Source organism: Cervus canadensis, chromosome 3 (genome assembly GCF_019320065.1).
Source record: "Cervus canadensis isolate Bull #8, Minnesota chromosome 3, ASM1932006v1, whole genome shotgun sequence".
NCBI lineage: Eukaryota > Metazoa > Chordata > Mammalia > Artiodactyla > Cervidae > Cervus > Cervus canadensis.
Genome location: NC_057388.1, coordinates 16,550,138 through 16,572,448, shown reverse-complemented (window position 1 = coordinate 16,572,448; position 22,311 = coordinate 16,550,138).

Below are 22,311 nucleotides of genomic sequence, written 5' to 3'. Positions count from 1 at the left end.
AGAAAAACAAAGGATCATAAAAGACTACTATTAGCAACTATATGCCAATAAAATGGACAACTTGGAAGAAATGGACAAATTCTTAGAAAAGAAGTATAACTTTACAAAATTGAACCAGGACATCACAAGCATGGAAATCTAAACTTTATTCAGAAATCTTCCAAAAAACAAAAGCCCAGGACCAGACAGCTTCACAGCAGAATGCTACCAAAAATGTAGAGAAGAGCGAACATCTATGCTACTCAAACTCTTCCAGAACATTGCAGAGGAAGGTCAACTTCCAAACTCATTCTACGAGGCCACCATCACCCTAATATAAAAACCAGGCAAAGATGCCACAAAAAAGAAAACTACAGGCAAAAAATCACTGATGAACATAGATGCAAAAATCCTCAACGGAATTCTAGCAAACAGAATCCAACAACATATTAAAAGGATTATGTATCATGGCCAAGTGGGCTTTATCTCAGGGATGCAAGGATTCTTCAACATTTGTAAATCAATCAATATGATACACCACATTAACAAATTGAAAGACAAAAACCATATGGTTATCTCAATAGACTCCGAGAAAGCCTTTGACAAATTCAACATCCATTTATGATAAAAAAAAAAAAAACCCAGAAAGCAGGCATAGAAAGAACATACCTCAACATAATAAAAGGCATACATGATAAACACACAGCAAACATTATCCTCAATGGTGAAAATCTGAAAGTATTTCCTCTAAAGTCAGGAACAAGACAAGGGTGAATACTCTCACTACTACTATTCAACATAGTTTTGGAAGTTTTAGCCAAAGCAATCAGAGAAGAAAAAGAAATAAAAGGAATCCAGATTGGAAAAGAAGAAGTAAAACTCTCACTGTTTGCAGATGACATGATCCTCTACATAGAAAACCCTAAAGACACCACCAGAAAATTGCTAGAGCCAATCAATGTATATAGTAAAGTTGCAGGATGTAAAATTAACACAGAGAAATCCTTTTCATTCATATACACTAACAATGAGAAAATAGAAAGAAAAATTAATGAAACAATTCCATTCACCATTGAAACAAAAAGAATAAAATACTTAGGAATAAATCTACCTAAAGAAACAAAAGACCTATATATAGAAAATTATAAAACACTGACGAAAGATGAAAGATGACACAAATAGATGAAGAAATATACCATGTTCACGGATCAGAAGAATCAATATAGTGAAAATGAGTATACTACCCAAAGCAGTCTATAGATTCAATGCAATCCCTATCAGGTTACCAATGGTATTTTTCAGAGAAGTAGAACAAATAATTTCACAATTTGTATGGAAATACAAAAAACCTCGAATAGCCAAAGCAATCTTGAGAAAGAAGAATGGAACTGGAGGAATCAACCTGCCTGACTTCAGACTATACTACAAAGCTACAGTCATCAAGACAGTGTGGTACTGGCACAAAGACAGAAATATAGATCAGTGGAACAAAATAGAAAGCCCAGAGATAAATCCATGCACCCATGGACACCTTATCTTTGACAAAGGAGGCAAGAATATACAATGGAGAAAAGACAACCTCTTTAACAAGTGGTGCTGGGAAAACTGGTAAGCCACCTGTAAAAGAATGAAACTAGAACATTTTCTAACACAATACACAAAAATAAACTCAAAATGGATTAAAAATCTAAGGGTAAGAAAAGAAACTATAAAACTCCTAGAGGAAAACAGGCAAAACATTCTCTGACATAAATCACAGCAGGATCCTTTATGATCCACCTCCCAGAGTAATGGAATTAAAAGCAAAAATGAGCAAATAGGAACTAATTAAACTTAAAAGCTTTTGCACAACAAAGGAAAATATAAACCAGGAGAAAGACAGCCTTCAGAATGGGAGAAAATAATAGCATATGAAGCAACTGACAAAGAATTAATCTCAAAAATATGCAAGCAGCTCCTGCAGCTCAATTCCAGAAAAATAAACGACCCAATCAAAAAATGGACCAAAGAACTAAACAAATATTTCTCCAAAGAAGACATACAGATGGCTAACAAACACATGAAAAGATGTTCAAAATCACTCATTATCAGAGAAATGCAAATCAAAACCACAATGAGGTACCATCTCACGCTGGTCAGAATGGCTGTTATCAAAAAGTCTACAAATAATAAATGCTAGAGAGTGTGTGGAGAAAAGGGAACCCTCTTACACTTTTGGTGCAAATACAAACTAGTACATCCCCTGTGGAGAACAGTGTGGAGATTCCTTTAAAAAGTGGAAATAGAACTGCCATACGACCCAGCAACCCCACTGATGGGCATACACAACAAGGAAACCAGAATTGAAAGAGACACGTGTATCCTAATGTTCATCACAGCACTGTTTACAATAGCCAGGACATGGAATCAACCTAGATGTCTATCAGCAGACGAATGGATAAGAATGAAGTGATACATATACACAATGGAATATTACTCAGCTATTAAAAAGGATACATTTGAATCAGTTCTAATGAGGTGGATGAAACTGCAGTCTATTATACAGAGTGAAGTAAGTCAGAAAGAAAAACACTAATACAGTATATTAACGCATATATATGGAATTTAGAAAGATGGTTATGATGGCCCTATATGTGAGACAGCAAAATAGACACAGATGTAAATAATAGACTTTTGGACTCTGTGGGAGAAGGTGATGGTGGAATGATTTGAGAGAATAGCATTGAAACATGTATATTATCACATGTGAAAGAGATCGCCAGTCCAGATTTTATGCATGAGATAGGATGCTCAGGGCTGGTGCACTGGGATGACCCTGAGGGATGGGATGGGATGGGAGGTGGGAGGGGGGTCAGGATGGGGAACACATGTATACTTATGGCTAATTCAGGTGACTGTATGGCAAAAACCACTACAATATTGTAAAGTAATTAGCATCCAATTAAAATTTAAAACTTTTAAATAAGTAGCCCCTTTCTGTCATATACTTAAAATACATTATTTGAATTCAAACATAACTCTAACTGTTCTAATGTTTAAAAGTAGATGGGGTATAAATCATCATTGCATATGGCAACTGTTCATCAAATTTTTTTCTAGATTTTCACTAATTGATGTTTCTTACAGTAAGATTTGTCACTAATTGTTTTGAAATATACAAGGAATGGGAAGAAATCAATCTTGTTAATAAATTGCCCTTAAATTTTAATTATTGAAATCAATCTTTCTTCAAGGTTACTATTTGTATCATTAAAAAGAATATTATCTTAATTTGATGACCTAAAATGTTCTATAAAGACATCCTTGTTAAACAAAAATATTTGGTTCGTCCTAGCTAATAAGGGATCCCTAGGATGCATAGATCTATTTTCTCCAAACTCTTTGTGAATTTTCTTTTCTAGCAGCTTCAAGGGCAATTGTAGGTGTGCCAAAAAGCACTGAGCCACAGCACATCCTTGATGAATTTCACAAGTCCATCCTCTCTAAAACAAGTGTAATTCAGGTTTAATTTCTTGACATGAAGCAACATTACAACATCCTTGGAGTAATTTTTAGGTGTTATGTCAATTAGAAAGCTTAGGGTCACTGATTATATAGCTAGATGTTACTAATTACAAAACCTTCCAATGGTAATTAAAAATCTATTATAATTAATGACAAAACGTTAGAAGGAGTCAGTTATCTCAGCAGTTGAGCATTTTACATAAATTAGTACACTATACTTTCCATTACCAACCTAAAAGGATTAAAAATCATCTTGTGGAAAGGTACTATGGTTATATTTAATGAAAAGTAAATGGAGAAATGAAGCCAGTATCTGAATAATTCAGAGCCCTTGTTATTAAACTTTCTCTGAAATATTCAGGTATTTAGAACACTTAACAATATAGATACACATTGATGTACATTCTATTTAGGTCTCATTTTCAATCTATAAATGCAAATTTTTATTTGCTAATTTGAGTCACTTAAATTAATACGTATGTGTGCTTAATCAAGAAGCCCATTCCTTCATTTACATTTTGTTTATCTGTACTTCCTCTCAGACAGTCCTCAGGGCCACATAATTTCTACATAATGTGGGTAAAGTTCTTTCAAAAATAATAATTAAAAAAATAAATGAAATGATTATTTAGCAGTAATCAGACAGAACTAATGCACATGCCCTGTGAAACTAGAAGAGAGACACATGGACTCTGTTAAAGAAAACCTGCATTAAATTGAATAATAAGGAAGGAATAATAATAATAATAATAAGGAAGGAATAATAATTGAAAAATAAGGAAGACTTTATTCATGACTGTTTAAATAGAACCAAGAGGTTGAACTCAACTTTGTTGAAACAGAAAATGAGAGTTTAATCACTGAAGTGAACTCAGAAAAACACAGGAAGACTTGAGGGGGTGGTTTACTGGTACCCAGGTCTTGGAAAGGACATTTCTAGGTTGTAAAATTAGCAAGAGGTTGGGAGAGGATTTACATCTCAAAGGAGCAAAGAAATAGTTTTTAATGGCAAGTATTTCTAAGTAAATAACCTAAGAAAGGGGATGTCAAGGATGTGGAATTAGCTGGAGAGCATTAATCTAAAGATTAGTCAAGCTGGAGAACTGTAAGACTACCTTTGTCAACTCTGAATAGTCATAATATTCTTCTAACTTAAATAATGTTTGAACTTCTTTCATTCTGGAACAGACAGTAAATTTCTTATGATTGTGAATCAACAGTTTTTCAGGTAATTTACAAACTTTAAACATAGACTCTAAATTTTTGACAATCACATATGTGTCATTTTTTGGAAATGAAAGTCATTAGTCTAATAAATTGCTATTGCCAAAAGGAACAATTCAGCCAAAAGTAACCAGAAAATGTATGAATACTATGATAGAGAAGGTTTTTTTTTTTTTCCTTTCTGTTTCCCCCTTTTTTTTTTTTTTGCTGAGATTAGTATACATTATTGATAAAAATAATAGTTGCATTTTCTGACATAAAACAGTATGAAATAGTAAGTGGATCTTAATTGCCATAATTGTTTTTCTATTAATAGAGATAAAGCACAGAGAGCAAGAAAACTTTCAGTTGAAAATTTGTGCAGTAATAATTGTGGATACAAACTCTCAAGATTGGTTTTCTACTTCTAATATGTTCAGTGCTTCTCTCATTTCTCTGTTCAACAGTTCACTTGTGATGTAGTCTTTGTGGTGAAGGTATGAGTAACCTTGTCTATCATATCAATAATTTACATAAATAGAGATCTTTAATTAAATGACAATATCATTAATATTTTTAGATATCATCATGAAGAAAATATTCAAAATAAACATAAGCAATGTGAGCTTTTTATAGGTAGATAGTTACAAGATAATTATGCTTGAAAATCACAAACTTGATCATTTTTGTTTTCTCTTAAATCAAGCCTCTTCTCATTCTTTCATACTGCTTTTTCTATTGACATAAAATGTTCTATTTAAATACAGCATCAGGAAATTATTCCTGAAATAAAACAACATGATCTCCACTCAAGCACGGCAAGAAAATATGATTGATATCCTGTAATGCTTCTTGTGAGCAAAGGTCAGAATGAGAAATAAGTACGAAGTAGAGAAAGAGAAAAACTATAGCAAAAGAAAAAATACACATTAACAATATTTCATTAGAAGTTTCATGCAAAAATTACAAGGTTGCCAGAACAAACTGATACTTAGCAAATTTCTAATGTTTAATATTAATTTTGTTGCCAAAGTTATTTGTTAAAATTATAGTGATGGTAGGATATTTAGATTTACATAAGGAAATTTTTCAGTATTTTGAAAATCAAAGATCAAAAAGAAAGTTATGTATTATACATTATTGCTGTTTGTTCAGTTGCTCAGTCATGTCTGACTCTTTGCAACCCCATGGACTGCAGCACACCAGGTTTCCCTGTCCTTCACTATCTCCCCGAGTTTGCTCAATTTCATGCCCATTGAGTCAGTGATGCCATTCAACCATCTCGTCCTCTGCCATCCCCTTCTCCTCCTGCCTTCAATCTTTCCCAGCATCAGAGTCTTTTCCAATGAGTCAGCTCTTACATTGCTCAAAGGGAACCAAATTATCTTGGCCATCATGTTATAGGATTCTTATTTTAAGGAAGTTTCTTTTTAAGCTGGCTCTTTAGCCACTTTTGGAGAAGGAAATGGTAACCCACTCCAGTATTCTTGCCTGGAGAGTTCCATGGACAGAGGAGCCCCAGCAGGCTACAGTGCATGGGGTTGCAAGAGTCGGACATGACTGGGCAACTTTCACTTTCACTAGCTACTTTTAGTAAGAGTCATGCTTACTGATTATGCTATGGTTAATTATCCTCTTGTACCATTAAAGACAAGCATTATAATCAATGCTTTAGACAGTCTTTTCAAGGAAAACTTGTCCATATAAAAACACATAAAGAATATTCATCTTGATATATGGGAGAAACCAACAAAACATCGTAAACCAAACACACACATGCACATAGGAGATGATCAACAACAGACTGAAATTACCTAACATTTACTGATCATAATTGACCTCATTTTTTCTCCTTTTAGCTTAACTAAAAGAGTTACAATTGTTTTTCAAACTCACTGTAATTATCAGCACAATTCAGGAATTTTACTTTATCTAAAATATCTAAGATAGAGACCAAAGTTGTATTTCTTCTTCAAGCATGCCTTTCTTAAGCATCTTTATGAAAATTATTTAAAAAGAAAAAAAAAAAAGAAACTATTTCCTCTGACGTAAATCTAATAATCTAGAGAGGAAGTATAGTTAAAACAGTGATTTCCCAACTATGATGAATTAGAATCATTAGAGGGATGTTCATGATTCTCAGTTCCCAGTTTGTACTCAATACTAATTAAATCAGAAAGTCTGAGGGCAGGCATGAAACACTGTACTTTTTAAAGATCCTCAGGTGGATTAAACATGTAAAGTATGTATGGAAACTGTATGTAAAGTATGGAAACCACTGAGTTGAAAGGCATTTAGCCTGGCATCAGGAAAATAATAGTATTCCCAAACATTTAATCAGAGCGTAATTTGTGGGGCTTCCCTGGTGGCTCAGACAGCAAGGAATCTGCCTGTGATGCTGGAGACCCAGGTTTGATCCCTAGGTCAGGAATTTCCCCTGGAGAAGGAAATGGCAACCCACTCCAATATTATTTCACACCACATTTTTTTAGTATGAACTTATAAGCTGAGTGACTAATGGACAAGGATGCTACTAAAGGTTTTAATGAAATAACTGGGATGGAGTTAAAGTTCACTTTAACGCTGAGTTCTTGACAAGCCATTGAATTTTGTCAGTTTTTAGGTTTACAAACAGCTCCTAAAGACTATTGCATATTGGCTACGCAAAACTCTATCCAGATTCTCCTCCAAATACTTTTCCTTTTATATAAAAATTTGGTTAGCAAAAGCACGTTGAACTTGCTCATTCTGTTGTGATTTGTCTTGTTACATAATCGTCTCTTTAAGAATATGGTAAATACAATCCTAGGTTTGACAAGTTATAAAACTGGGAGAAGAATTTAAAAATAACCAGATCTATTCACCATGTCTCAGGAGGTAAGACTGTAAAATGACTTAGTTTTCAGAAATTGCACTTCAGAATTATTACCCATAAAATTATCTAACTGGAATATAGGAAAAGTATTAGTAAAAGGTCTAGCCCAAAGTCAAGGGTAGAACTTAAAGTGTGTGTGCATGTCTGCATGCTAAGTCACTTCTGTCATGTCCGACTCTTTGCAATGCTATGGACTATGTACAGCCAGGCTCCTCTGTACATGGGATGCTCCAGGTAAGAATACTGGAGTGGGTTGCCAGGTTCAGCTCCAGGGGATCGAACCCATATATATCTCCTGCCTTGGCAGATGGGTTCTTTATCAGCAGTGCCACCTGAGAAGCCCAAAGTTCATGTATTCCATCTTAAAAATGTGACACCATATTAGCTGGTGTGTCCTAAAGCAACAAATCTGAGACTTTTCTATCAAATGGATTGAAATTAATCTTTAAATTTTATATGAACATCACCATACAATGATTGTGTTTGTTGCATTATGTTTTCACCAGCACAGGGCAATTGCTAATCTAAAATCTTACTGACTTACCAAGATAAGTTTATTTATGGGGATTTTGCAGACATGGGGTAATGTGGCAGAGGTAATGGCTGTGTTTATCCGTGTTGTGTTTCAGACTTGATTCTTTCCATCCCATGGCTTCATCTATCAGGGATTTCTGTCCTACCCTGGATCCTCTGCTTCTAGCTGTAAGATAAAAAGAGAGGATATTTAGAGGATGATGGATAAGTGTTACATGCTGTCATTTCCAGAAGTGTCATAGGCTCTTCTGCCTATTTTCTATTGGTCAGAACTTGGTCATATGATCTCACTTTGCTGTATTGTCCATTGTTTTCCTCACTTCTTGGCTTAGCCCTGAAGTATGTTTGTATCTTTAAATCCTTGCTCATGTTTTTAGTGTGAATGTCATTTTGCTTGATTTTTGCCATCTGCTTCTTATTGAATCAAGCTTAAATTTCCAGTTTGTACTACGATTGAACAAAGCCTATAAAATTTCCTACAGTGTTAGTAGACTCTGTCCCTATGTGACAAAACAGCTGTTGTTGTTGTTCATGTGCTAAGTCATTTCCAACTCCTTGCGACCTTATGGACTTCCCTGTCCATCACTATCTCCCAGAGTTTGTTCAAACTCATGTCCATTGAGTCAGTGATGCCATCCAACCAACTCATCCTCTGTCATCCCCTTCTCCTCCTGCTCTCAATCTTTCCCAGCATCAGAGTTTTTCCAGTGAGTCAGCTCTTCGCATCAGGTAGCCAAAGTATTGGAGCTTCAGCATCAGTCCTTCCAATGAATATTCAGGGTTGATTTCTTTTGGATTGGCTGGTTTGATTTCCTTGCAGTCCAAGGGATGCTCAAGAGTCTTCTCCAGAACTGTAATTCAAAAGCATCAATTCTTTGCCACTGAGCCTTCTTGATTGTCCAAATCTCACATCTGTACATGACTACTGTAAAAACCATAGCTTTGCCTATATGGACCTTTGTTGGCAAAGTGATGTCTCTGCTTTTTAGTATGCAATCTAGGTTTGTCATAGCTTTTCTTCCAAGGAGCAAACATCTTTTAATTTCATCCCTTCAAAAGTCTGCTTTTGACATATTTGTTTGCTTGCTCATTCCCAAGTTCCTTCTTCTCTACTTAATGACAGTAACCTGACTACCTAAAAGCCAGAAATTTGGTAGCCACATCAATATTGTAAGTCTGGTCTAGAACTGAATTTTAATCAATTTTATTGGATCTTTATAGCTCAAGAACTTTTTAAATGATTTGTTTTATCCTTTCTTTTTATTTTTTAAGGCAAGCAGTTCTTTCAACCTTAAATGATCCAAATTTCTGTATTTTTTCTATTCTCTTTTAATGATGTCAGTTGGCTTATTCTTTGCTAATTTTATATTTTTGAGGTAGTTAATTGCCCAGCAGAGTCAATAACCACATCCAGCAAACAGCAAAGCTATTCTTTGACCAAGAGCCCATTGTGTTCAGTTGCTTCAATTGTATCTGACTCTTTGCAGCCTTATGAACTGTAGTCCACCAGGCTCCTTTGTCCATAGGATTCTCCAGGCAACAATACTGGAGTGGGTTGCCATCCCTTCCACCAGGGAATCTTCCTGACCCAGAGATCAAACACACATCTCATGTGTCTAACATATTGAAGGAGGATTCTTCACCCACTGAGCCACCAAGGAAGGCCAAGTAGACATATAGTTAACCTTCTACTGTTTTACCAAATGTTTAACAAATGACTGACACAGTTAGGCAGCTGTCCACCCTATTTTATCTTTTCCCTCAATGCTCATATATCATCTGCTAAGAGCTGGTTAATCATATATTTGGAAAAGCAATCTATCACATTAGATTCTGTATTAGATGGGTTAAGTTAGTCTTGAATTAATTATTAGATGGGGTAATTCAGATAAAAGTGGTTAAGTTGTAATAAAACAGCATCAAAATCTCAGAAACTTATTTCTTTCTCACTTATATTACCATTTAATGAACACCAGCAAATTTGGAAAACTCAGCAGTGGCCACAAGACTGGAAAAGGTCAGTTTTCATTCCAATCCCTAAGAAAGGCAATCCCAAAGAATGCTCAAACTATCACACAATTACACTCATCTCACACGCTAGTAAAGCAATGCTCAAAGTTCTCCAAGCCAGGCTTCAGCAATACGTGAACCATGAACTTCCAAATGTTCAAGCTGATTTTAGAAAAGGCAGAGGAACCAGAGATCAAATTGCCAACATCCGCTGGATCATCAAAAAAGCAAGAGAGTTCCAGAAAAACATCTATGTCTGCTTTATTGACTATGCCAAAGCCCTTGACTGTGTGGATCACAATAAATTGTGGAAAATTCTGAAAGAGATGGGAATACCAGAACACCTGACTTGCCTCTTGAGAAACCTGTGTGCAGGTCAGGAAGCATCAGTTAGAACTGGACGTGGAACAACAGACTGGTTCCAAATAGGAAAAGGAGTACATCAAGGCTGTATATTGTCACCCTGCTTATTTAACTTATATGCAGAGTACATCATGAGAAACACTGGGCTGGAAGAAGCACAAGCTGGAATCAAGATTGCCGGGAGAAATACCAATAACCTCAGATATGCAGATGACACCACCCTTATGGCAGAAAGTGAAGAGGAAATAAAAAGCCTCTTGATGAAAGTGAAAGAGGAGAGTGAAAAACCTGGCTTAAAGCTCAACATTCAGAAAACTAAGATCATGGCATCTGGTCCCATCACTTCATGGGAAATAGATGGGGAGACAGTGGAAACAGTGTCAGACTTTATTTTTGGGGGCTCCAAAATCACTGCAGATGGGGATTCTAGCCATGAAATTAAAAGACACTTACTCCTTGGAAGGAAAGTTATGACCAACCTAGATAGCATGTTAAAAAGCAGAGACATTACTTTGCCAACAAAGGTCCATCTGGTCAAGGTTATGGTTTTCCCAGTGGTCATGTGTGGATGTGAGAGCTGACTTAGAGGAAAGCTGAGTGCTGAAAAATTGGTTCTTTTGAACCATGGTGTTGGAGAAGACTCTTGAGAGTCCCTTGGACTGCAAGGAGATCCAACTAGTCCATCCTAAAGGATATAAGTCCTGGATGTTCGTTGAAAGGACTGATGCTGGAGCTGAAACTCCAATAATTTGGCCACCTCATGTGAAGAGTTGACTCATTGGAAAAGACCCTGATGCTGGGAGGGATTGGGGGCAGGAGGAGAAGGGGATGACAGAGGATGAGATGTCTGGATGACATCACCAACTCGATGGGCATGAGTTTGAGTAAACTCCGGGAGTTGGTGATGGACAGGGAGGCCTGGCATCCTGTGATTCATGGGGTCGCAAAGAGTTGGACACACTGAGCCACTGAACTGAACTGAATTGAAGGCAAAGGAGAAAAGGAAAGATACACTCATCTGAATAGTGTTCCAAAGAAGGGCAAGGAGAGATAAGAGAGCCTTCTTACATGAATAATGCAAATAAATAGAGGAAAACAAAGAATAGGGAAGACTAGAGATTATTTCAAGAAAATTAGAGGTACTAAAGGAACATTTCATGCAAAGATGGCTGCAATAAAGGACAAAAACAGTAAGGAGCTAATAGAAGCAGAAGATATTAAGAAGAGGTGGCAAGAATATACAGAACTATCCAAAAAGTATCTTAATGACCCAGGTAATCACGATGGTGTGGTCACTCATCTAGAGTCAGACATCCTGGAGTGTGAAGTCAAGTGGGCTTTAGGAAGCATCACTACAAAGCTAGTGGAGGTGATGGAATTCTGGCTGCTCTATTTAAGATCCTAAAAGATGATGCTATCGAAGTGTTGCACTCAATATGCTGGCAAATATGGAAAACTCAGCAGTGGCCACAGGACTGGAAAAAGTTATTTTTCATTCCAATCCCAAAGAAGGGCAATGACAAATAATGTTCAAACTACAACACAATTATGCTCACTTCTCATGCTATCAAGGTCAGGGTGCTAAAATCCTTCAAGCTAGGCTTCAACAATACATACTCTGGAAAATTCCAGATGTATAAGCTAATTTAGAAAAGGCAGAAGAACCAGAGGCAAAATTGCAAACATCCATTGGATCATAGAAAAAGCAAGGGAATTCAAGAAAAAACATCTATTCTGACTACACTAAAGCCTTTGAATGTGCAGATCACATCAAACTGTAGAAAATTCTTAAAGAGATGGGAATAACAGACCTCCTTACCTGCCTCCTGACACACCTAGATGCAAATCAAGAAGCAAAAGTTATAACCCGACATGGAACAACAGACTGGTTCTCTTTTCCCTTGTCTATCAGTTGGAGGCAAAGCCTCTAGAGCATCATACTAAGCCTTCGATGATGCTAGAGACATCATATGGAAGGGCCTGTGTGTCTGATTGACCTCATGGAACAGGAGACTGACCCCTTATTCCCTCTTACCATTCAGTTCAGTTCAGTTCAGTCACTCAGTCGTGTCCGACTCTGCAACCCCATGAATCTCAGGATGTCAGGCCTCCCTGTCCATCACCAACTCCCGGAGTTTACTCAAACTCATGCCCATCGAGTTGGTGATGCCATCCAGCCATCTCATCCTCTGTTGTTCCCTTCTGCCCCCAATCCCTCCAAGCATCAGGGTCTTTTCCAATGAGTCAACTCTTCACATGAGGTGGCCAAATTATTGGAGTTTCAGTTTCAGCATCAGTCCTTCCAATGAACACTCAGGACTGATCTCCTTCAGGATGGACTGGTTGGATCTCCTTGTAGTCCCAGGGACTCTCAAGAGTCTTCTCCAACTCCTTAGCTCAAAAGCATCAATTTTTTGGCACTCAGCTTTCTTTACAGTCCAACTCTCACATCCATACATGACCGCTGGGAAAACCATAACCTTGACCAGATGGACCTTTGTTGGCAAAGTAATGTCTCTGCTTTTTAACATGCTATCTAGGTTGGTCATAACTTTCCTTCCAAGGAGTAAGTGTCTTTTAATTTCATGGCTAGAATCCCCATCTGCAGTGATTTTGGAGCCCCCAAAAATAAAGTCTGACACTGTTTCCACTGTCTCCCCATCTATTTCCCATGAAGTGATGGGACCAGATGCCATGATCTTAGTTTTCTGAATGTTGAGCTTTAAGCCAGGTTTTTCACTCTCTTCTTTCACTTTCATCAAGAGGCTTTTTATTTCCTCTTCACTTTCTGCCATAAGGGTGGTGTCATCTGCATATCTGAGGTTATTGGTATTTCTCCCGGCAATCTTGATTCCAGCTTGTGCTTCTTCCAGCCCAGTGTTTCTCATGATGTACTCTGCATATAAGTTAAATAAGCAGGGTGACAATATACAGCCTTGATGTACTCCTTTTCCTATTTGGAACCAGTCTGTTGTTCCACGTCCAGTTCTAACTGATGCTTCCTGACCTGCACACAGGTTTCTCAAGAGGCAAGTCAGGTGTTCTGGTATTCCCATCTCTTTCAGAATTTTCCACAATTTATTGTGATCCACACAGTCAAGGGCTTTGGCATAGTCAATAAAGCAGACATAGATGTTTTTCTGGAACTCTCTTGCTTTTTTAATGATCCAGCGGATGTTGGCAATTTGATCTCTGGTTCCTCTGCCTTTTCTAAAATCAGCTTGAACATCTGGAAGTTCATGGTTCACGTATTGCTGAAGCCTGGCTTGGAGAATTTTGAGCATTACTTTAGTAGCGTGTGAGATGAGTGCAGTGTGCAGTAGTTTGAGCATTCTTTGGTATCCTTTCTTTGGGACTGGAATGAAAACTGACCTTTTCCAGTCGTGTGGCCACTGCTGAGTTTTACAAATTTGCTGGCATATTGAGCGTATCACTTTCACAGCATCATCTTTCAGGATTTGAAATAGCTCCACTGGAATTCCATCACCTCCCCTAGCTTTGCTCGTAGTGATGCTTCCTAAGGTCCACTTGACTTCATATTCCAGGATGTCTGGCTCTAGGTGAGTGATCACACCATCATGATTATCTGGGTCATGAAGATCTTTTTTTGTACCTGTTCTTAGGTGTATTCTTGCCACCTCTTCTTAATATCCTCCTCTTCTATTAGGTCCATACCATTTCTATTCTTTATTGTGCCCATCTTTGCATGAAATATTCTTTGTATCTCTAATCTTCTTGAAAAGATCTCTAGTCTTTCCCATTCTATTGTTTTCCTCTAGTTCTTTGCACTGATCACTGAGGAAGGGTCTCTTATCTTTCCTTGTTACTATTTTAATCTCTACATCGTATGGGTATATCTTTCCTTTTCTCCTTTGTATTTTGCTTCTTTTCTTTTCACAGCTATTTATAAGGTCTCCTCAGGCAGCCATTTTGCTTTTCTGCATTTCTTTTTTGGGGGGATGGTCTTGATCCTATCTCCTGTACAATTTCATGAACCTCCATCTATAGTTCATCAGGCACTCTGTCTATCAGATCTAAACCCTTAGATCTATTTCTCACTTCCACTGTATAATCATAAGGGATTTGATTTAGGTCATACCTGAATGGTCTAGTGGTTTTCCCTACTTTCTTCAGTTTAAGTCTGAATTTGTCAATAAGGAGTTCATGACCACAGTCAGCTCCTGGTCTCGTTTTTTGCTGACTGCATAGAGCTTCTCCCATCTTTGGCCACAAAGAATATAATCAATCTGATTCTGGTGTTGGCCATCTGGTGATGTCCATGTGTAGAGTCTTCTCTTGTGTTTTTGGAAGAGGGTGTTTGCTTTGACCAGTGTGTTCTCTTGGCAAAAGAGAACCTTTGCCCTACTTCATCCTGTACTTCAAGGTCAAATTTGCCTGTTACTCCAGGTTTTTTTTGTCTTCCTACTTTTGCATTCCAGTCCCCTGTAATGAAAAGGACATCTTTTTTTAAGTGTTAGTTCTAGAAGTTCTTGTAGGTCTTCATAGAACCATTCAACTTCAGCATTTCGGCATTACTGGTCAGGGCATAGACTTGGATTACCATGATATTGAATCATTTGCCTTGGAAATAAATAGAGATCATTCTGTCGTTTTTGCATCCAAGTACTGCATTTCAGACTCCTTTGTTGACTATGATGACTACTCTGTTTCTTCCAAGGGATTCTTGCCCACAGTAGTAGATATAGTGGTCCTCTGAGTTAAAATCACCCATTCCAGTCCATTTTAGTTCACTGATTCCTAAAATGTCGATGTTTACTCTTGCCATCTCCTGTTTGACCACTTCCAATTTTCCTTGATTCATGGATCTAACATTCCACGTTCCTATGCATTATTGCTCTTTACAGCATTGGGCCTTTTTTCTATGACCAGTCGCATCCACAGCTGGGTGTTGTTTTTGCTTTGGCTCTGTCTCTCTCTCTCTTTTTTTTTTTTTTTTCAGTTTTTCTCAGAAATATTATATTGTAGCCTAATCAATACATAGTAAATGCTCAATAACTTTGTTGAGTGAATAAATAAATCAAAGTAGCTCAAATCTACCACAAGATGCTGTAGACTGTGGATGTGGCAGGCCAGGGCTAAGAGGTTTACTCATTTGAGAGCTAAGCCTTGTGTGGTATGAGTAGAAGAATAAAAAAGACTAAGATCTACTGTTACAGTAAGAGAGGTAAGAAATGAGGACCTTTTCTATTGAATCAGTCTTAGGGCTACTCCCTCAATCTCCTTGCACAAGAAAAACTCAAGCAAAAGCCACCAGTGGCATATCTAGTGGAGCAGTATTTGTATCCAGCAGAGCTGGATCCTTAGGTTCCCTGAGAGCAGTTAGTTATCGCTGATACATTGAACATGAAAACCATAGTATATATAGCATTTACATATATTATATGTCTATAGTATATAGAAAATGAATGTTTTGCACAATAGATAGCTATAGTGTGTATAATATAAAATATAGCAGTTGCCTATAGGATATATCAGGAATTCTAGCTGTCTGTCTCTACTCTTTTTTGTGTTAAAAGAAAGGATTTTTTCATGAGAGGCATGAAATCTTGTGAAGAAGCTAGTTATGAAGAGCTATTGTTATCTGGTCCCCTAGCTGTACACTTCAACAGATGTTCTTAGGAAAATATCTATGACAAAATGAACACAATTATCTTGTAGGACCAGGGAGCTAAATTTACATCCCCGAAGCACACATTCCACTTTAAGTAACCTTTTTTAGAAAAGTCTGCCCTAAGTTTTCTCATAGACTGAATCAGCTCTTTTGGAAATAGCCATGCTTCTTTACCTTGGCAATGGTGACAGTGATAAAGAGAAGAGCAATGATAAATCTATAAAACCCTGGTCTTTATGTGCAGGGGAAAAAAAAAAAAGTGTTACAGAGAAAGAATCACTATCATAAAATGGACAAAGATGAAAGGTGGCAAAATGGCTTAAGTAAAAATTAATGGCAAAGATTTTAGAGGCAATTTAAAAATTCCGTTAACACAGAGGTTCAAAGCTTAAGTGAGGAGACACAGAATCTAAGTATACTTTTGACTGACTCTATGCCTGACACTATGCTAGCCACTTAACATATGCAAATAAACACAATGTTTAGTGATTGAGTTACATATTATCACCTCTACAATATAGTGATTTAGGAAAAAATAGGGTAAAGATTCTTGATATAACTTGTCTAAAGCCACTTGGCCAAAAAGAGGCATTGACAACATTTAAATCAGAGAGTTAAATGACTCCTAAATCCACATCCTTTGCATCATATTGGAGACCTGGGTTCAATTCCTGGGTCAGGAAGATACTCTGGAGAAGGGAATGGCAACCCACTCCAGTATTCTTGCCTTTAGAATACCATGGACAGAGTAGCCTAGTGGGCTACAGTCCACAGAGTCACATAGAGTCAGACATGACTGAGCAACTAATATTTACATCACATTGTCTCATTAATATGAAATATGGTACCACTTCTCTGGGTTATAGTAACATACTGTTGTTGTTTAGTCACTAAGTCATGTCTGACTCTTTTGCAACCCCATGGACTGTAGCCCACTAGGCTCCTCTGTCCATGGGATTTTCCTGGCAAGAATATTGGGGTGGGCTGTCATTTCCTTCTCTAGGGGATCTTCCCAACCCAGGGATCAAACCTGCATCTCCTGCATTGGCAGGTGGATTATTTACCATTAAGCCATCTGGAAAGCTCTATAGTAACGTACTGATAGCAAATAAAATGTTTTCAAAGCTATTTAAAGTATTTAAATTATATCTAATACATATGTCTCTCAATATAATATCTTTGCTCCTGATTTAGTAAGTATAGAATCACTTAAAAGCTATGTGTGCAAAATACGGGCAAGCCACTTCCAATATATATTCCACTTCCTTAATATTAATTAAGGTTTGTGTTCAAATCATTTTTAACAAGGATTAAATTATCCTGTGTTCTACAAGTCAGGAGAAATTAGTTAACAAGAAATTCTGAGGAGAGCAAATCTACTTGAAAAAAATCTGAAAAGCTATCACAGAAGGGGTGAAATATCACTGGAATGATTAAGATGAATGCTCAGCAACAATTCTCTGGCAGGAATGCTATTAAATGCCACTGAAGTGGAGTTCCAGGATGGTTGTAGAACGTCTGTTCTGGAGGCCTTTTAACATACATCAGTATGTGAGAAATGATTTTTGACATTTGCTTCACTGAATTATCTTTAACTTTGTCTTGTGCTTGTACTTTTACATTTCATTTACTATCTGAGATTTTTATTCTGTGTTCTTAATGTCCTTATCCATTCTCACTGCCATCACACTTGGTCTGGTGCATTGATAAGCTTACCAATTTTCCCTTTCTTCTTTCTGACTTTGGTCTGTCTCCATTTCCAGCTTTTCTTCCATTTTTTTTCCACCTAGCACAGTTATTAAATAATTCCTCTGAATTCACTGATTTTATCAAGTTGCTTGACTGTTGTAAAACCAATGCCCTATGGCTTCTCATTGCTAACAGTTATATTGCAAGGCATTAGGTGATGAGAAAAAAAAAAAAAATGATGGCATTCAATGGTCAGATGATTAGGAGAATACTGGGAATTTTACTATATGAAGAGGGATTTTACTCTTCAGAACCATTAAAAGGCCAAAATATGCAGTTTTACCATTAGGTTTGTCTGAAGGAGACTCTATCCTACATGGAAGTAAAACTTGCCATGCCAAAATGTACCTCTTTGGCATGAGGATTAATTTAGGCTGATTATTTTTAAGAAGGAGAATACACCAGAAGTCTTTCATTTTACCTCTCTCTTAGCTGCCTTAAGAATCTAGGACCTGTTCTCTGAATAGAGCCTATTCTCTGAATAGAGCCATCACTGGAGATGCCTGCAAAGAATAAGAGCTAGAATGGTGGGGAAACTGAACAGGGTATAGAAATCAGAGTCCACTCTTTTTCCCGTGATCTCTGACTGGCCCAGCAAATTTGTTTATCAAACATTTGCTTTTCCATCCCCATGTGAATTATTTTCCTCTCCCCTGAAGTCCCAGACCATTACTTCCAACATCCTCTTTCGTCTTTGGCTGAAGATGATAGTTAAGGTGATATCTTCAGCCATTTTGGCAACTTGCTCAGTTTTCCTGGGTCTCTTCCATAAATACTACTAAATATTATTAAGCTTTTATTTGATTTTCCAGATACATTCAACTTCATTTCTGGACCAGCCAGAAGAACCTAAAAAAACTAGGAGGAAATTCAGAAGTACCTCCTGTATCTCAAAGAAGTAATGCTATTTAAGTGGCACTTTTGCAAAAGCTGGTTTACAAAATTTTACTATCTAAAATGTAAAGTCCTGCCTTTCTAGTTATGCCCACTTTGACTCTTTTAATTCACCTTCTTTGCAATGCCAAGGCTCATTATCTTGCACATGCAATTTCATCTGTTTGAACTCTTCTGTCATCAACAGTTCTACATATCTTTAAATTCTCACCTAATTTATTCTTCCTTATACTGTCTTTCCTAACTGGTGCAGTTACATCATTCTTTTTCCTAAATACTGCAACACTTCATATACAGAATTTCATAGTTATTTTATTAATTTGTTTGCATCTGAGTTATAGGTTAATGACCTTGAATGTATGAAATATGCATAGTATTTTGTACATTTCTCATAGTTCAGTATGGATATTAGAACTTCAATAACTGAAAGAAAATATAATATATTAATGTCTATCTAAATCAAATCTTTGTTTTAAGAAAGTATTTGAGATATATTTTGGGATGGCAAATTTTGCTGTCCTGTAGAATGAAGTCTCCTTCAATTAAATCTAATGGTACAGCTGTATATTTTGGCCTTTTAAAGATTCTGAAAAGTAAAATTCCTCTTAATATACTAAAATTCCCAGTATTCTCCTAGTCATCTGATGATTGAATAAGATTATTTTTTTCTCCTGACAATTGTCTCACTATATTTGTGAAATAATTTACTCATTCACTGTCGTAATGTTTTCCTCATCATATAAAGTTTTTTCTATCTGCTTTCTAAGTAAAAACAACTCTATAGACATGGGATATTTATGTAAATCCTATGCAAAAGTTATTGAATAAGGACAAAATGCACAACATCATACTGAAGACTGATATATGTAATAAAAACTTCAAAAACATATAAAATATTTTATATATTTTATATACATATGTTCTAAAAATGTAAATTATGTTATAAAAGTTAGTCTACCAGTCGTCTTTGCAGTTTTCTTTTCAACTCTATTCAAAACAAACTTTATTAATGAAGCAGATCATCTGAAATTTTTTTTCTCATAAAAAAACATAGGTAGATCTAGAACAAAATTTCAATATCCTAGCAAGATTACAACATCACAATTACAATACAGATAGAATTTGTTTATTATCTAATTGGAGCAGACCATGATTTATACTCCCCAAGGTACTTCCCTTCACTGACAGAAGACATGAGATTTAGAGAATATATGGAAAATAGATACAGATACTGTACACCAGTTCTCAAGCCCATTGTCAAATTGTAAAAAGTCATATGTTGATGTGTTCGACTTGTCAATGTCTTCCCTCCACTGAAGTGAACAGAAATGACATTTACAACTCCAAAGTAATATTAAAGTCTTTGTCTGTTTGTTGTCATGCTAAATTCTGCTTAATCCTGCAAATTCTTCAGGTATCTATTTTGCTTTCCCATTTCATCTAGACATAATTAGTTTTTCACAGCCATTTTGGCACAAAATTCAGTGACCACATATTCTAAGGCTGCATCATAAATCCCTTAGAAGCCAGTGATTAAAATATCTCTAAAGCATTTTCCCTATGTGTGTTTACCTGTTATAGATTCCATTTCTCACTTAACCAATGGACACAGCTTGTCAAATACAGTTGCCCTATTTCTGAAGACTTTTCCCTTTCAAATAGCATCTTCACACCCCTTTCCAAGTTGTTCACATAGAGAAGTTCTATTTTTAAAATGCAGTTTTTTCCTCTAAGAAGCTTTTTAAAGCAATGGGCACACTCATCAGTTTGGGAACTAGAATTTTCTTTTATTTAAATAATTGTAAAATTCCCTCACAGACACTCCTAATATAGGAGCAGCAGATATGTTTAGTTTGAGGTTCAGAAATCATGACAGGACTCTACCATTTACCTGATTTCTCAACACCTGTTTTCTCATTTATAAAATGGGAGTACTGATCTCCCCTGCTTTTTTAAAAATCCTTTGCATTGCTTCCCTGATGGCTCAGAGGTTAAAGCGTCTGCCTCCACTGCGGGAGACCCGGGTTTGATTCTTGGGTAGGAAAGATACATCCATGGAGAAGGAAATGGCAACCCACTCCAGTATTCTTGCCTGGAGAATCCCACGGGTGGAGGAGTCTGGTAGGCTACAGTCCACAGGGTTGCAAAGAGTCGGACATGACTGAGCGACTTCACTTTCTTTCTTTATTTTACATCACTTTTCTTTTTTGAAAGACCTACATTATCACCTGTTTGTGCTAACTGTAAAAAATTCAAAGAGAATTTTTTGCTTCTATGAACAAATCTGAAATGAGAAAATATTGTTCAGGTTTGTTTTGCAGTGAGCCCTTGTAGAGACAGTGCACACCGCAGAACTGAGATGGCACCATCAAATTCCTTCTTCATGAACTACAGGAAGTATCTCAGCACCAAACCAGCATAGCTTTGAAATGTGTCTGTGAGCATCTGTTCTTTATCTCATTTTGTGCTTCTGTTAGGAAGATGTGTCCTAAGGTAATTGCTTCTCCACATTATACCATTTTGGCTTATGAAAGATTTTGTTGAAATGGTCTATTTTTAGATATCAGGGAAAATCTGCTTTAATATTTGCATTAAGTGTCTAAGTACAGTTGGATGAGATAATGCACCTAAACCACAGCATAACACCTGGGATAAAAGTCAGTGTTTAATAAATGGTGTTGTCATAGTTATTATTCCTAATGGTACAGGCAATGTGATCTAAATTATGTTTTAAACTCAGCCTCAAAATATCAAGAACTGTTTTGCAGCATTTTTATAAAACAGACATTTAAAGAGTATGAGTTCCAGGGGTTTTTTTTCATATTGATTAATCAAAAAATATTTTATTGAATCCTTGTGGTATTCCAGGCACCATACTAAGCATTTAGGATAAAATCATTGGGAGAAAGTCACTTTAATGAAAAATCACAGTGGAGGAGACAAACCTGAGACAGATATTCAACAATAGCGCAATAAATGTGCCACACACACACAGATACACACACACACACACACACAGGCTATGCTAAGCATTTCAAATGTATTAACACAATAAAGTGAGCAAAGGGAATTCACCTATTAATATTTCATTTAAAGTTGCTAAGGTTTAAAAAAAAAGTACGCAGGCTTTTTGCTTCAAATGACCTTTTCATTTGCAACAAGGCCTTTTACTGGATAAATGCCATCTTGACTTGACAATCACTAAAAATTATTATCTGTCATGGTATAAATAAATCAGTACTGTTTGCTAAGTATCTAAACCTTCCAATGCCCTCATGTCAATGTATTTTGAATTACAAGCTCTACAGACCATGGGTTAAAGGCACCTGCTATTCACTATTACCTACCTAAGCCAGACATCTTTTCCCTTTTTTCCTTGGGTAATTTTTGTGAGAAACCTTTCTAAAAAACAAGCTAGAGCCCATATTTGAAAAATAGAGTTTGGTCAAAATATTGATCTTAAAAACTTTAGTCTTTGGGAAAATCTATTAAAAAGCAGATAGAAAGTCAGACTAAATCTGCAATCACATATATATTCCATGGACTTAACCAGCTTATGATCTAAGCA